We start from the raw sequence: 16,500 nt of genomic DNA on the forward strand, positions 1-16,500 counted from the left end.
GCTGTACTGTTGTAGCTACTCTGGGAACTAATAAGGTGTATTAGGCCTCAGAAGATGATGAGGTTTGAATTATTTCCCTTTGTGTGATACTCTTCCTCTTTTTCTCCCGGTCAGGATGCTGGTTATCACTTCTCATTGACCCTAGCAGTGGCTGTCTCCAATTTGTTCTGTATTTTACTTCCGATTTGCAGGGCACTGGAAAACCAGAGAACCAAGGTTTTTAGAGTTTTCTACAATAAGTATAAATGGGCTCAGGGTGAGTACCTAAAAGTTTTATAATTAGTAGTTGGGTTGCTCACTTTCTGGTTGGTAATTGTGTTTCTGATAGCTGAGGGTGCTGAATAAACAAACTCAGGATAATGGGATACTACTGTACCTGAGAATCTCAACTTGACCAAGGAATAGTCTTTATTCCCTGAACTTCCACTTTTATTTCCTAAATGTATTAACAACTTTTTGTGTGTGTACCTGAGTTTGTATGTGGTATCCTGAGTAAATTTTTATAACCAACAAAATTCAACAAACTCTACAAATCCAAACCTTTCTTCTTGATGAAGCTCTGTCATTGACTTTTTCAGGAAGATCCCTTCTGGAATTACAGTCATGAAGGGGAATTTTCTTCTGGGTCGGAAACACTAAATCAATCAAATCAAATGTCCTTTCTCAGGTACGAAGAAGGGAAGTTAGAAAAGTTAAAACAATCATGAAATGTTTTTTTAAAAAAATCACAAAGCTATGAAATAAAGTTAGATGGTCAAGGAAAAATCAAAGCAGAAGAGATACTGCTGATTGATGGTAAAAATACAAACCACTTGGGCACAAACTCATTGACATTAGTAGTTTCTTTTGCCTCCTGCCGCTAAAAAAATTGTCTATCTGGCATTAGAGGAAGTTGCATTCCAATTCAACATTTTATAGTAGTCTTATTATTAAGCAAGTACTCAATTTTTACACTCAAAGTGTAATTAGACATACTTTATAGGCATTGTAAACAAAAATCAACCAGTCAATACTAGCTGTTTAATTTGAGTACACAAATCCTCTTTCTGAAGAAAGGCTACTGGCTACTGGGACTGCCTGAAATGTTTTGGCCATTCCCTGCTGGGAAAAATCCTCCCATAATCCCTTTTTACTTGTGATTATGGAAAAAAACGCCCCCCCCGACCCTTTCACTAACATATTGCTCATTTTCATTTAAAATGGCCATATTTATCTAACTTATGTTCTGATTCTTGAACCGGCATTATTATTTTTTCCTTTGATGTAAAGATTCTAGAGGCCAGAGGTCATGTCCACTGAGCGTGTTTCATACAGTGTTTAGCATGGTGTGACATTCAGTGCCTTTGGAAACTGTTCTTCACCCTTCAAGACTCACCTTGGGGAAGTCTTCTCTGATCTCCCTTCCTCTACGCTGACACAGTTGTTTCTATAGCATGTGAACATAACTCTTATTAGTAATATCACACTAGATTTATATGTTTCTCTTTCGATTAGAAATAGGCTGTGTCTTTCTCATCTTCACGTTCCTGCAGTGTCTACCTCTCGGTGCTTGTCATTCAGCCACTGAATGTTTGCTGACTGAATACATGACAGCTACTCCTGGAAGAAGCAACTCATAAATGCTTGTGATATTCACTGAGCTTTCCATGATACAAAGGTTATTTGTTAGTAAATCATTGCAATGGCAAAACAACCAACCAACCAATCAACCTACCAAACCACAAAACTACAGTGGGAGCTTGAAAACACAATCATGCGATCAAAGCAGGGGCAGATATGGTTTTAACTGTGGCACATAAAACTGGAAAGTTGTAAGAGAATGCAGGTCTCTAACGAGGTTAAAGAAACCGAAGACTAAGTGACGAGGATTGATGGGAATAGAAAGATTCAAATACTCTGACTGCACATAACTTCTCATCCATTTTCTCCCCAATCCTGGGACCATGCCGATGGGCCAAGAGAAGGACAAGAATGGCCAGTGCAGGAAGAAGGAGGGCTGGAGACCAGAACAGAGTGCTACGGGCCGTATCTTTTGTTTGTCTTGTTCACCGCTGTGTCCCAGAACTTAGCATGCTCTTTGGCTCACAGCATTATTTTTCCTTCAAATAAACTAATCAGAGAATCTATCCATGATGAGTTCTTTAAGGGCCTTCCTTTGAGTCCCAGGCACTGCATATCTAGGTGGCGAATTCATGATTGAAAGAATAAAAGATAAGATTTCTATCACATCCTCTCAAAAATAATGATGACATCTTTAAAACATGCCCAGGTTCAGGTGAAAGGAACCCATCTATTTACTTAGTAATTAAAAATCTTAAAGAGCCCTCTGACCCTTCTGGAAGAAAGGAGCATCATTTAAACATTTCAATAAACCCCCAATAATCTGTGTATAAAACTCCACCAGAAAGCAATTCAAGAGGAGCTTTAAGATGTTCAGCACGAATTTTCTTCATAAGTATTGCTAAGCTGTTGCAAACTTCAATGCCAGAAAAACGTTCAAGGTTTACCGTTAAGGTTCATTTCATTGGTCCAGTTCCTAACCATTCAAAGAGTTTCCAAAGACAATCACCTCATAAGACAGTTTGTTTTGGGCCAAGCGAAGTTATTTGTTTTGTACCAAGTTTTCCTTAGTTGCTTTGTTTTAGTGATGGGCTTCATTAAGGAACCCATTCCATTGAAATGGGGCGTCTTGCATCACTTGGTATTTATTGAAACACTGTGTTGTGTGTGGGCGGTTTATGGTTACGATAGAAGAGCCATGTTTCTGCTTCCAAATCAAAGGGCAAGATGTAATACTGGGAGTCACATTTGTAGCTGCAGTGACAGGCTGTTTACAGTATTTTGGACAATGACAAATTTTGAAAGAAAGTCAAATGCTCACCCAGGGTGGGTGGCATTGAGGGGGAGAAACTGGCTGCACTGATAAGAGAGAAGAACGCATGATTTTCTTATTGTCTCTTTGGGTTGTCCTCTAAGAAGGGAAGCACTGACATTTTATCTGCTCTCCGTTGGGTTGGCTGGTTGTGACAGTTCCAGATGGAGTTGGGCGAGGGTCAAGGGGGGCAAACTGTTTCGGTACATCAGCACACGGGGTGAGGTGGAAAGCACCTTCCTTCTAACTTCTTGCTTCCTGGTAGCATCACCCCGAGGACCCGGATGGCTGGGTCTTTCTGCCCCGCCCTCAGGATGGGAAGTGGGAACTATCCGACTGGTAAATGCATGAGCCTGACTGGGGCTGTGTAGCTCACTGTCCGCCTTCTCCCATGCTCAAACCAAGGTCTCCTGACGGCCATTCCAGGATTCTTCCTTTTAGCAGCTTCACTGGCATGTCCCAAGGCAAAGTGTTGGTCAACTGGACGGGGCGCCTGAGTTCCTCAGAGGGCTTGTTAAAGGAGGTTTCTGGGTCCCACACAGAGTTTCTAATGGGGTGAGACATTTCTAGCATATTCCCAGATGATGCTGACACAGCTAGTCCTGGGATGAGGCTTTGAAAACCACTGTTCTAAGCCATAATATGTAATTCTGATCTTGCTTTATTAGCAGTTCAATCCACTTGCCAGATAAAGTACAAGTAGTAAGAGAAAGTGCTGGGGGGAAAAAAATCTTAGGAAGGATGAAGAAATGGTTGTAGAAATACCTTGATAACTTTGGGGATTAGACTTAAGTATGGGTCAAATCAGCGTTAGGTTTATTTTGTAAAGACCAGAATACTATACTACAGTAGTTTTCTGGTTAGTCATCACCAGACTAACCACTTGCTTGGGGAAGCCTGTTTGCTTATAAGAGTGGCAGGAAGCACAGAAAGCAAGCATGTCTAATGTGCACTACAGATTCTCATTTTTGAAGAGCATATGGTTTCGAGTCCAGCCTAATTAGCTGGGTGGACCCAGATTAAAAAGCAAAACAACAACAACAAAAAACCCTAAATAAAAAGATGTACACAGATTGACACTTCTAGAGGGAAGATGATCTGCCTAACAGGGTAGTTATTTTCAAACAAAAGGATATGTGATAGGCTTTTTAAACAACACAAGTTCTACTTATTAAATATAATTGAAGTTTTAAAATATACCTCTCTCAAAAATTAAATTGACAGATATTTACACTTAGCATTTAGGAAGTGTTACACATCTCAGGTTTCTAGGATCCAAGAGAATCTGATATCAACTTGCCCTACTTTTTTATCTTATTGATGGAACAGATCCCCCCCACAAAAGGAAAAGGATTTTGTCCACTAAACCACAAGAAATAAGAGACCTCCTTTCTTTTGGCTACATCTGGTAAATTTCTTAGAAGACAAAAGCGAACAAAGACAAAAAGTGACGCTGAGTTTTCTAGAATCGTGAGCAGCTCCAGACAATGATGGCCTCTGGTGGCATCAGCCGGATTAGGGGGTCCCCACAGCCATCTCCCTCCCAGAGACTGAAATCCTTGCTTCTGCACGACCCTCCTGAATTCCTTACTCCTTGGATCATTTTTCAAAGTTTGAGGCAGGTATGTTAATACCTAGCTTGTCATTGGAAGAACAATGTGAATTTCCTATGAACTGAGATTACCCCTTGTCCTGCTTGCAGCTTTCCACAGCACCTGCAGGAGGCAGTGTGCTAACTCGTAGTGCAAAGAACATGAGTGAGTGGCTACACCCAAGCAAAGATCAGACAGGAGCCCACCTCCAGCTGGAAAGGAAAGGCAGCGAGCCGTGGCGCAGGCCTTCCCCTGGTGACTGCTCTCTCTACGAGGACGGATTCTGGGATGCAGTATTTTAAATGTCAGCACTGTGCTTGTTGTGCTCTGCTCCCTATGTGGAGCCTTTATTTGCCAGGTGGATTTTACATATGGACAAACGACAAGGACGAGTTCAGAAGAATGCTCTAGCAGTCATGATTTTGTCCACGTGGAAGATCATATTTTGTAGCGTATTATGAAAAATACTATAGGATACTATCCAACACATTGTTTTGGCCTTTTCAGCTTTAGTAACAGAATGAGCCAACACGGTCCAAGAATAGTTTACAGTAGATGCTGGAAAGAACATAGGACTTGGAGCCCATTGAAAGGGTGGAAGGAATTCTCTAATGTGATTCCTGCTACATATTAGAGCCAGCATTTCTTTCCCCTGTGAAAATCAACCCATGATTTTCTAACATATGTCACTGGGAAAGTATGAATCAATTAATGGAATTTGAAAAAGGACACGAGGAGAAAAAACAGCCCACAGTTTTTATTTGATGATACAAACACATAATATCCTGTATAAATTAGTCTGTGAGATAAATGGTACTATATCACCTACCTTCCCACTCTTCCTTTCCATTATCTTAAAGATGGCACTCGGACGCGACCCACAGGGATGGTACTAAAATGCCCACATCTGTGGCGATAGCACCAAGGCATTTAAAAGAGGATCTTCCCCCAGGAACTCTGCTCAGTTTATGATTTGTAAGAAGAATTTTATAATAGCATTCACTCGGGCAAGGTTTTAGACAGAAGAGAACAAGACAGAGAATGTTTGTGTTTCCATTGTTTCTTAAAGGACACTCAATAGTGGGCTGATTCCAAAATCAATTTTGATTAAGTACTGCCTGTTGACTCATTTGGCATTTTCCTTCGTTCCCTCCAAAAGCCCTGTGTATGTATTAGGTTCTGCATTAAGACTTAGAGGTACCGAAATTAATTTAGTCACTGCCCAGGAGTTCCTCGCTGAGATGGGGAGGGAGCAATGTAAACAGTGACAACAGTGGGCTTGGTGCTATGACAGTATCCCACTGCCTCAGGAGTCTGAGGGACATCTGGAGTCTTAGCCTGGAATTGGGAGGAGGTTGGGGGTGGGGGGTTAAAAGGACTTCCAGAAAACAGGGAAAGTGGAGGGGACTGGCATTCCAGGAATAGGAAATAGTTTGTGCGAAGGGAAGAAAGCTGGAAAAAGTGCTGTCAGTTTGAGAAAACAAGTGTTGTCTTATTCTTTATTGCAAATGTCAAAATTACTTGTTTTGCTCTAAGTCCTAATTCATAAAACAGATGACTTAGAGGGAGGGTTTTCGGTTGTTTTAAAAATACGATTCCTAAAAAGCACATTACTCTTAAGATTAACTTTTTATATTTTAGTCTCTGCACAACATCACTGACAACAGATAAGCTGGGTGGAGAAAAAGGCTAAAAGAAATGCAAAGGAGTAGAGGGCAGGAGGACTGCAGTAGTGAGAAAACTACACAGAGAGAAAGAAGATGATTTTTAAAGAGAGTCACACACACAAGGCTATGGAACGAAGTTAGGCAATGTCCCTTCTGAGGAATTTTTTTCTCCTTTTCTCCTCCCTCCCGCCTCTCCTCCCTTCCCCCTCTGTCTCTTCTTCCTTCCCGCCCTTCTCTCTCCTCTCTGTCTTTCTTTTTCTCTATTGTGAGAAAACCCCAAAGAGATCTCCAAGAACTTACATGCTGTCGAAACCTAGTCCCACTGATGGTAGCGGGAGTAAAACTATTTCTAACCCTCTTCATCTTCTGTCCTCTTCTCCCTGCCCTTCCCCTCACTCCCACCCAGGCACCAGGGGAAGGGGTTGGCCAAGTCAGCCAACCCCTTTGGGGGAAGGAGGAGAGGTTGGGAAGGAGGTGCTAAGAAGGAGCTACTAGGAGAGGCAAGCTTCCCCTTCTGAGATGCACATTCCTTTGTCACCTCAAGATGGGGAGAAAAGAAAAAGCAGCAGGGGTGGGGAGGAACCAGGCAACAGTGGAATCTCTCTATAAAACCAGAACCTCCCTTTCTGCTGCGGAAAGGTGGGAAGACTTTTTGCCCCTTTCAGAGAGACTGCAAGAACCTTTCAGGCATGGCTATGTGACTCCGGGCCTTACCTCATGGGCTGCCAATATGGAATTAGAAATAACTGACGGAAACGTTAACGTTCCAATTCTTTCTATTTTTGAAACAAAGAAGTGTGAGGAATCTGAAAAGGGATGTTGCACTAACATCTCATCTCTGCCTGACCATGTTACCCGGTGACTGAAAAGGCCAGTTTTCAACGCACCAGGTCATATTTTCCTAGTCACTTAAGGGGAGTCCAAGGGGCAGAAATGGAGACAAAGCTACCGTTTACTAATTACAAGCCCCGCGATTACAAAATATTCCAGCAGGAGGAGCTCTAACATGCTTTAGAGCTCGAAGTTCAAAAACAAAAACAAGTTGAACGCAAACGGAGAAAAACAGAGGCAGTGTGCCTTGCAAGCTGCCATGTCAGTGGACAAATATGTGACTAAGTCCAATTAAATGCTCAGCGTGCAGCCAAGTGATGATACTGGTAGAGACTGGCCGGCCCCCATTTGCTCCCTTCCCTGGGTCTCTGCCTTCTGGTGCCTCTGAACTGGGGTTGGGTCTGTGGCGTTAGCTCTTACAAAAGAGGGAGCAAAAGGCCGATATAGCTGGGCAAGTCTAGAAGGAATTATTTTCCTCTTAAAGTGTCACATTGTCTCTAAATGAATCTTTGACACTGGCTCGAAAACCGCATTTTAAAACGGAATTTTCCTCGGTGGTTGGAGGCACTACAAAAACTCCTACATATTCCATCTCCTTTACTCAGTGGCTTGTTGGGCGATTTTTGAAAATGAGGGAAATGCTGTGTTTGTAACAACTGGTGCTAAAAGGGCAAGAAATCATATGTCCCTCTGGGGCCATGTAAAGAGTCTGAAGACACACACACACACACACACTCCAACACAAAGAATTTACTCAGGAAAACAGTGAGAAGTATATGAATTTAACAGCTACCAGATTTGTAGGGCAAGCCTTTCCATTTGGGGCAGCATTGTGGGAGCTGAAAGGACGCTTGGGCATACAGGACGATCAGAATTACTTAACCTGAAGGAAATTTTCAACCAATCCCTTTTAATCTCTCGCCAATAAGAAGTCAAACTTTTTGTTTTACACCTTAATGGTATGCCCCACATTTAAAATTTTTATACAAGCTCCTACAGAAACGTTAACTAGACCAATTCAAGACTGAAAGTCACTAAATAAAGGTAGTCTAGACGGAAAAATCTATGAAAACCATATGTCTTTTAGGCATCTGTCTTACAAAAACTGCCATCATCCTGGAGAAAGAGTTCACAAAATATACTTTTAGGAAAACACTGCCGTGATGGCCAGGGGAGCTGTGCTTAAGAAGATAGCTGAACTTGGAGAAAGTAAAGCCAAAATGTTTACAAACGAAAGGCTCTCATTTCTAATATGTCTGTCTGTAAACATCACTGAAAGGCAAGGCAAAGAAAGGCAGATATAATTTACATTTCCATTATTCTCACAGGGATTAAAAAAAAAATTGCAGTTTTGTTTCTCCACACTCCTACAGAATGTTAGACCAAGGGGGTCTCAAAGCAGGTCTCTTCCCCCTCACAGAAAACCGTTTCGAATAATGTACGTGCATGAGGCCAAAGAACCATAATGTTTTCTTCTGATTATGACCTCATCTTGCTGGCCTGACCAACCAGGCTAGAAGGCAGGTGTCGGACCTAAGTAACTAAAGGCATAATGTCCTGTGTAACTGGAGGTAGAGCCCAGTGGAGAGTTGGGAAATCGGAATGCCTGGAGTACAGACCAGGAGAGCCATGAGAGTGCAGTGAGGAGAAATGGTGGAAAGCCTGGACTTCCCAATTTAACGCTGCTTTCTGAACTGGACACAACAGTCAGTGATACCTTCCTTATTCTAGCTACATGTTTTTACATCTCCAAATGCACTTTAACAAGTGGTATGAAATACATAGAGGAAAAAAAGAAAGAAAGCAAACTTTAATGATAAAAAGAACAGTTTAACTGAAAACTGAACAGTCTGTGGAGACTATGAAAGTATAAACTGCACATACTCTTTGTGACCCTCAGGAGTGTTTTCCTGAAACTTCCTGCTCTACAGGGAGGGCCCCTGGAAGGCCCCCGCCAACGGTTATTGGCATGAGTGTGCCATGGGCTGCTCAGTCACCTAGAAGACTCTGAGTGAACAATAGGTACCGAATAGTCTCATAAAGAGAAAGGGTCCCGGGTTGGAGGAGACAAGTGTAGTAAAAAAGAAGGAAATCTGTAAGATGTCATCAGTCACGTACCAAAGTTTTGAGCAAAAGAAACTGTTTCAACATATTTAGTCAAAGAGACTGTGCTTTAAAATGAGTTTTTAGCATTTTTATTAGTTTTCAAGGATGAAGCATTATGAGGGTAATGGGGGTAATTTAGTGTGGTTGAAATACTAAAACAAATCAAGCAATCATATTGGATACCTCATTTACAGATTCCTAAACGGAACTACAGGGCATGTAAAAAAGTGAAAGTCTACTGGTGAGTCACAGGGATTTTTCTGGCCCAGGAACATCCACCCTGAGTGCTGTTACCACCACTGTTGGAGCTAACACTCCAAGTTCGCTTTCTTCCGAATGGAATGGGCAGCACGGCTTAATTTGACATTAGGTCCAGCGATGTGGAAGTACATCACTGCAGAGCTTCCGCCAGTGAACACATTTATTAATGTTTCCTTAATTTTCCACCCCAAGAGGCAATGATTCAGGTAGAAGTGGCCTCACATGAAGTTTTACTATTGGAGTTATTAAGACATTTTTCCAACCCTACTAAGAGGTAAAAAGACATTCTATTTGTATTAAAAATGAGTGGACGTTTCCTTCAGTTTTTACCGCTTCTCGTCCATGAATGGTGGTCTAAAGGTACAGCAGTGTTCTGACTTTCCAGGCAAGGCCTTTGACCTTGACACTGAGGGTAGATTTATAGGAGGGAAAGCTTTCATTCGCTTTTAAAATTGGCTTCGAGAATAATCCTAATTTAAGCTCAAAGCATGCACATGGTACAAAATATATCTTACATAAATATGCACGTCCAGGTGGAACAATTTCATTTTAGACTCTCTGGGTTGCAAAATACCTTTAAAAAATCTTCCTCATCTCCTACTCTTGTAAGAGGTCTCATTCTAGATGAATGGGATATACACTGACCCAACTAAATTCAGATAAAGCTACTTCATGGAAATCTGAAACTACGTACGGGGAATATTTACATGGCGAAGGCAACTGGTATATTTGATCATAGAAGGTGATTTTCTATGTCATAATTCAAAGCCATCCGAGGCCTTCTCACACCATCTCGGCCCTCTTGGCTTTCAAAACTGCCCTAGAGACTTGGGGACTCATTTGTGGTGGCATATCTAGTTGGTGGTTACCCACGTCTTTACCTTATTCTCCCTCTCAGCTGGTTCATTAGCCCTTCCACAAAAATACAGGGAAGGAATGGAACTTGTTTCTAAACTTTATATTCACTAAACAATTTATATTATATTGTTTATAAACTTTATATTCACTTGCACACAAACTGGGTTCTCATAAGAGCAGTAAGAACCGTATCAGCATCTTACCCTATTTTTTCTGTGCTTAAACTAATCCCAATGGGGGAAAGTGTTGACTTGATGAACATGTGGAATTCTTTCCTGTGTCTGAGCAACTGAAGTCAAGCAGGCCCGGCCTTGCCAGTGATGATGACTGATTTGCCATTTTGACTAAGCATTTTTCCCCCCTAATCTTTGGATGGAATGTGTTCTTTCTACAATTCATGGGAGATGATAATTTTGACTGGAAAACAGGAGTGGACATTTCCTAGTATTTATGGGAATAGTTTAAAAAAAAATTCCAGAAATTAGAGCACTTTTATTTGTGGTTTTGCCTATCATGTGGCTCTGATGGCTGAAAAGCAGCCAGAAGGAAAAGAAAGGGCCATACCACGATGAGGGCTGCCTGAAGACTGTGTGGCTTCAGACTTTGTCCCGTGGAGAAATGCTTCCATTTTGGGTGTGAGAGGCCACAGGATCCAGACTTCCTCTAAATACCGGCAATGTGGCGTCAGGACACATGCAGATTCTCTCAAACCTAAGGCCCTTCCAGCACCGCCCTTTTCCCCGGCACTTAAAAATACTGGCCAGCCCAAAAGTGTAATAATCTTTTGGCGACAGCATATGGTAAGCCAGATGGATTTCATTTGGCAACTAAAGGGTGTAAATACGAGTTTAGATTCAGAGGTCCCCCCACACAACGCTTACAATACGGTATGTTGGCTCGAGTAAGCTCAAGGGTTTCAGTGTCGGGCATTTAACAATTCTGTGTTTTAAGCAACACTAAAGTTATGACACGCAGACAAAAGCCATCAAGCCCTCAGCTCAATCCTCAACTCTTTTCTCACTCTTTGGCATTTAAAGCACGTTCTGAACAAAAGATGCAGCATTTCCATTTTTTGCGTTTAATTTCCTGGCTGTTTATCGGCTAACGCAACCCCCGGTAAGCTAAATGTCGCTCTACTCTTTCACTGTAGCTGATAAGTCAGAGGGAAGGAAGAGGCACCCGGCGTCTCATTCCTGTAATTTGCTGCTTGGATAAAATTTCAAGGTGAAAAAGCCAGGAACGATGTTGTGCCATGAATCTCTGAAGTCACTGAAAAGCACGCCGTTGAACCCTAACTGTCCAGACGTGAAGGTTTTCCCCGTAAAATCATTCTTTTCTCACAACGAGAGAGACAAAAGAGGGCGGTGAAGAAATAGACGTTCTAGCTTGTCTGTCTACAGGCCATGCGTCTGCTTACACTGGGTAGAACTTTTTTCTTTTCTTTTCCTTGAGCTGACATCAACTTGTATATAGGAACATTCAGCAGATTCCAACTGGTGACAGTTCGCTGCTGACTGGCTACAGGAAGAATAATAATCATTTACTGTGCATTTTTCACTGGTCAGTGGCTCTTTTGCCAGACTGCCGTCCTGGCTGTCTTCCTCCATCAATCAGGTAAAACCCAGGGCAGAGCTGGGTACCCTGAAACTCAGAAAGGCTTTGCCTGCAGTGGTTGACACTGAGTAATTTGGAGCCCCAAAGAGAACAATGACAGAGCGATTTGCTATTATTTGTCATGGGACGTGGAAGCAGTGTTGTCTGGTTAACTTAACGCCAGTTACCACCGGGCTACCGGCGGCATCTTGTCAGATTTACTGCCGGCTGCTGCCTGCCGGCATTGATGTTGCCTGTGCTTGCTTCCTAGAGATCCTTTCTTATTTCCCTTTCTCTTTTATGCTCCTGCAACCTCGGGTGTCTGGAAAAGTAAGACAAAGGACGCACTGAAAACAGAAAGGCAGTCTGACATCTACCAGGACACATCTGCACAGCTCCCAGATTCTGGTCTTCAGAATGCTGGCAGGGGCCTGGCCTACACAGACTGCCAGCCATGCTGAGCTGTGGCAGGATGGAGTGTCTGTGTGAAGCAGACTCAAGTTTGCTGGACCCAAGGAGGAAACCACCAGACTCATTTGCCTTTCACTTAAACCGGATTGCAACCAAGACCTGAAGAATGAAAAGCTTTGATATTAACCATTGATTTACCTCAGTGAAATATCATGTTACAACCAGAATCCTTGTGGAATTTGAATGATTTTGATGGGAGAGTTAATGGAGGGGGCTTAAATTAAATGGGACATTTTCTTTAGTGAACAGCTTGTGGCCAAATTTGTATTTTCAGCAAAATTTAGTAAGCACGTTGACAATGCATGTTAAACCTGCGACAAATTATTAATTAGGTTCAGGATTTCAGGAGCACATTTTTGTAACACAGGAGCCTCAAGCGATGCCTTAAATATTAAGAATCAGAGAGCACACCTCAAAGGGGTTTCTATTCTTCGCAATCAGACCTTTGAAAGACATCTTTGTTTGATTTAAATCCAAATTGCTAAAAACAAAAACGGGTCCCTCAAAAATCAGAATACCTAACCCTGAATTTATTTGTTTGTTCTTTAAGTGGGAAGGATGGTGAAGAAAACAGAAAGCTCACGGCTGAAATCAGAAATCACAAGACGAATTCATCATTTGTCCAAATGGCACTCAGCTGCTAAAAGGAGTCCCACTCTTAGAAGACTGTTGAGGAGGGAGAAAGTCAGGAGGTCCCCGGAACGTGCCTGTGGGGGTGTTAGACACAGCCTAGTCACACGAGTCGTGTGACTTATTGTCCATGGACCTGACCCCCAACTTCAAGGTTCGGCAGCTTCATCCTTCATGGCTCCAAACCTTGATGTTAGAGATGCAAAAACACACTTATAAGAATTGTGGGTTTGTCCTTCAAACTTTGGGGGACTGGCTGGAAAAAAAACAAAACAAGGAGGCTTTACCTCTAAGTGAAAGGGATTCTGTGTTAACTATCAATTGAATCAACATATAAAATATGTAAGAGAGACACAACCCAGCAGGGCATCGAGGTCAAATGTTCGCAACAAGATTAGATTGTAAAGAGAACCAAATGGCTTTACCTCCACCGTAAAGACCAGAAAATGAATGCACTCGCTATTTCTTTGTGTAGGGGATTTTACGTATCTTTTACCATGGTTGGTTTAGTAATGTCACTGAGAACAAGGGACTCAGAGTGTGCCATGGAAAGTCAGGGAGACCACCTACATCACACACGAGACGGGCACAACTGGGGACCCTTGGGATAGTCTGGACGCTCCCCCAGGGCTGACCACGTAATACAGGGATGTCAGCTTCCTCGTGGGGCTCAGCAGGGACTTTCAATGGAGCGTTTCTTGGTTTCCATGTTGTGTTTTTGTCATGTGGATGAGCTGGAGTAAAAGCCAAATCCTTTCCTATGATTCAGTTTTGCCATTTTCAAAAGACACCATCGGACTTGGTGACAAGGGTGGTTAGAAGAAAGCACTTCTCTTTTTCAACATTTTTTAAAAATAGATGATTGGGTGATGAGGTAAATGAAGTTTGTTTGGACAGAGACCCTTCTTCCCACCCTTATCCCCTTCTGACCATTGCAAAATAGCTTAGTCCAAGGAAAGGGGAGAAGACAAATGAATGAAATAATGCCAGAATCGGCTGCTGCCAGGAAAAACACACTCTGATTCAGTTCATTTGTTCTGGTAATGTCCCAGGCTGTGATTCCCAATTAACTAATTTTAAGAAGTTGTAACCGAAAATAGCTACATCAGCCCTAAAGTTAGGGTTTGACGACGATTAGCATCTTCCAGTAAGAAAGCGGAGCCCCTAAAGACATGATGATGTCTGTTTAAGATCACCTTGCTAAACAAGGACTCTACTGGCTGGGAATTTCCAACAGGGTTTAGCCCCTTCAGAGAAGCTGTGCGGGGTGAGAGGGGAGGGCGTGAGCCGCACATCCTGGCAGGAGACAGTGTTCCATAAATCGGATTTGTGTGCACTCAAGTTACTGGGACAGAAGCAGCCATACTGCGGAGTCTCCTTGGGACTGAGACGCTCCCCTAGTTCAGGTGGAATTAATTAAAACAGGCATGTCGTTTGCAATATTTCCAGCTCCCTCCCTGAAAAGCTCCACGCACATAAACCAGAACAGCTTGAGCAGCGGAGAAAAGCTGGGCCAAAAAAACGACTCCACCAGCCTCTCTCCTTCCTCTTCCTTTACATTGTCGTGGAAAGAGAGAATAATGATTTTTGGTTTTTGTCTTTTTTTTTTTTTTTTAAAGAGTGGAATGCTCATGGTCTCTGCACAACTGCAAGTACTTTTATTACTTTTGAATAGGGTTAAAATAAAAGTATATAGGCTCTTAAAGGTCAAGATCATAACGTGCTAATGAAGTCACGAATTATCCCGAAGAAAACTATGCACAAGCCCACGCTGAACATCAGCCTTTTGCCTCTGAAAAGTTCAGTTATGGCCTTTGTGAGATGAAAGCCCCCCTGGGAGCTGGCGGGACACCCGCTCACGCTGTCTTGTCACCTTAGGAGTTTCTGGTTTCAGATAAAAGAGGAGAAAGGGCCCTTAAGAAAGAAAAGAACTGGGGAGAAAAAAATCAAAACTTCCCTCTCATAAAGCTAAGAGTTATTTTCCTGGGGAAGATGGATAATGGCATTTCAACTTTCAAAAAAATTTTAATGGAGAAAATGGAGGCAAATCACAGAGGGAAAAGAGAATATATAAATCAATAGAACAACATGAAATTTCAACAAGAGCTTCCCTCAACTAACTTTCTCTCTCTCTCTCTCTCTCTCTCTCTCTCTCTCTCTCTCTTTCTTTCTTTCTTTCATCTTTGTCTTTCTTTTTCTCTTTCTTTTTTTGAAATCTTAAACCTCATTTCTGGCTTGCATTTGGTAGGATTCCTGCTCTGGCTTTTATTAAAAACAGACTTTATGTGGTCAGAATTCTCCATCTAAAGCTAAACTTTAATAGGCATAAGGATCCTGACAGAGTCTTTCTTGCTCTCCCTCAGGTGCCCCCCTCCCCGCCCCCACCCCTCAGGGATTTCCCTCCCAACGCGATGAACTGGCCTGAAACTTGAAGGCTCAGCACAAAACAACCAACTTGCCTCTTTCACTCTGAACTCCCAGTTCTGTTTTACATTTGAGACTCTTTGCAAGGCCAGATCAAGTTAAGCCTGGCTCAAACTTGAGAATATTCTAGAAATGTCGAATAACACAACTGTTGTCCTATAAATCCCCCAACACAGACGCATTAAACCTGGAGCTCCCCTTCTCTGGTGGGGGCTACGGATTCCTGCCGCGACCTTCCTGGTGGGAGCTGGGAAATACCCAAGGTGATCCCACCCTGCTTAATACATCAGTTCAGCATTCTACAGCTATCCCAGAAGGGCACTGGCAAGCCGGCTCCCCCAAAACCAGGAGTTAGCGCAGCCAAGCGAGCAGGCAGACATGCATGTTCATTCCCAGGGCAGTCACCAGCAGGTTGCTCTGGTTCCTTCTTGTAGCTGAACAGACAAAATGGCCAGCTTCCGGGTTCCTGGATGGGACCCCCACCTCCTATCCCCAACACTCCACCCCCAGGGGCCTCGTACCTCACTTTCCCACTCAATGTGAGGTTTCCTCAAACAATCATTGAATCTCGCCTGTCCTGAGGCCCAGCACTGACATTTTATGTTTTTTCACACGGGAGGGAAAGGCTTTTGAATACTGCAGTGCAGAATTCTCCGGGGGGGCGGGGAGGTTTATCTCTGTGCACCCCTTGCATTGACAATGTCTGGAGACATGATTCGTGGTCACATCTGGGAAAGTGCAAGTGACATCTAGTGGGAAGAGGCCAGGATGCTGCTAAACATCCCAAAACGCACAGGAGAGCGTCCTACAACAAAAATGTCAGCAGAGTCGAGGCTGAGAAACCCCAGTGGTGTGGCTGTGAGATGGACTCCTCGGTCAGACAGCCTGGGGCGAAAGCCCAGCTCCTCTGGGGCTGGCCGAGCAGCTTTGGGCACACTGCTCAAGCCCTGAGCCAGTCTGTCTGCAAAATGGATCCTGACATGTCTCAGTGGGTCATTATGAGCTGTAAACAAACATGTGCCTGCAGTGTTCCGAGGATATTGCCCCGCAGATACGGAGAACACAAGAAATGTCAGCTACTGCTCTTACCATTATTACTGGACGTGGAGCTCAGTGCCAAATTAATTATTAGCCAAACCTACTGAGTTTAGAGGACAAAATCCACAGGTTGGAGAGTACAGATATCCTCTTTGTT

General features: G+C 43.0%; 1 protein-coding gene across 4 annotated transcripts in view; it reads right to left on the reverse strand.

Moving 5' to 3' along the window:
- The window catches only part of DNM3 (dynamin 3), a 397,977-nt gene that overhangs the window by 10,392 nt on the left and 371,085 nt on the right, over window positions 1-16,500 (reverse strand). The gene's annotated exons all lie outside the window — the stretch shown is intronic.

This window comes from Rhinolophus hipposideros (genome assembly GCF_964194185.1).
Source record: "Rhinolophus hipposideros genome assembly, chromosome: 19".
NCBI lineage: Eukaryota > Metazoa > Chordata > Mammalia > Chiroptera > Rhinolophidae > Rhinolophus > Rhinolophus hipposideros.